Source organism: Cupressus sempervirens, chromosome 5 (assembly GCF_028749045.1).
Source record: "Cupressus sempervirens isolate cs-2001-9-10 chromosome 5, ASM2874904v1, whole genome shotgun sequence".
Lineage (NCBI taxonomy): Eukaryota > Viridiplantae > Streptophyta > Pinopsida > Cupressales > Cupressaceae > Cupressus > Cupressus sempervirens.
Window position 1 is genome coordinate 675,268,666 of NC_143122.1, and position 1,729 is coordinate 675,270,394.

A 1,729-nucleotide genomic window follows, 5' to 3' on the forward strand; every position below is an offset into this window, starting at 1 on the left:
TTAATTCAGTATTAATTTTGTAATTAACTACAATTTCAGTATCTGTGTACAGGGGGTGACTGAGAAAACTATTTGAGGTCCAATTTGAAAATATATTTGTAAGGATCTCAACCAAGGTTCACAACTTCGATGATTAATACATTCATTCAGACCAGAACCTCACTACAAAAAAATATATATAAAAAAGGTAGTGAATAACTTCATGTCTAGACCCAAATCAACCAGTGAAAGTCAAATTAGCATAATGTGGAACAACAATATATGCATTGAGTGGGTTGTCATAAAAAAGATTCATAATAAAATTCATATCTAGAATTAAAAGACCTTAAAGAACATTTATGCTTGTAACACAAATGGCCATTCAAAACTGAATATGATTACAATATGTGAAATAGCATTACAAGAACTTGTAATGCTCTTGTGAACATCATGTTAATTCTTGTAAGAATCCCTAAGATGCTTGTTATACTCAAAATTTTGTTGAAATTGAATTAATTTTTATCCTGTCAGTTAATTGGCTTAGGGTGATATATGCTTCTTGGATGGAATAATGAGTTCGTGATTAACTCTGTATTAAGATTCATAGCATCTTCTAGTTATTTGCAAAGGAAATTTATAAATTACTTGCTAATGTCATATGGCTTGCTTGAGAAAGATGTTTGTGTTCTTATTGATGGGTACTAATGACTATCCACATTTAGTTCTTCAATATCCTATTTGACAAGCTTTCCATAGACATTTCTTTGCCATACTAAGTATTTTTGAAAACATATTTGAGTAGAAGGACTATAGTATATACTACATGATGTATTAACAAATAAAGTAATGGGTTAAAGATTATTATTTCCAAGGTATTATGTCATAGTATTTTAATTGTAATGATCTTAGACTAATGATATTCTTGAAGGTAACTTCGACATGCAGCAAGAAAGACAACCTACAGCCAAGGCTATATTGTTCCTACAACAAAGCCATAAATGCTCACAGCCAAAGCCACTAGTGCACATAGCCAAAGCCATGGATGCTTATAGCCAAAGTTACAAGTGTTCACAGCCAAAGTCATGAGTACATGAAGTCGATGATCACAATTGTTTACAACTATTCACCAGAAACAACTTCTTTGCAGTTTTTGAGAAATACTAATAAAGCAAAAAAGAACATCTACTAGTTGGTAGACATAATGGAAACTCTCTAGCAATTGAATTGAATTTCATACATGCACATATCTAGTTTAATGTCATACACGAACATATCTAATTTAATGTCATACATGAACAAACATATAATATAAAATGATAACCAATAATGTCATATACATTAACAAACACATAATATATTATGATAACCAATAATGTCATATATGAACAAACATATCATATATTAACCAATAATGTCATACATCAAATATAGAATGTCATATGTACATCAAATGTGTATCGAATATGTCTCTCAGATGCCTATATATATACATGGGGAAGGAAACAAGTCTCTATATATATGTATCAAATATCTCAACTACATCTTTTCCTTCCCATGAGGGGAAGGAAACAAGTCTCTCGATGTCCTCTACCGTCGTGTGGAGGGAGACAGTGGAAATGATGGGGCCCTCCTGACACGCTCACTTGACCTCTTGTTGAGGCTCTTCTCTAGGTCCAACTGATACAAATAAAGTAGATATGAATCAATATTAATTATACGTTGAAATCAAATATATGTACTCACAAAATCA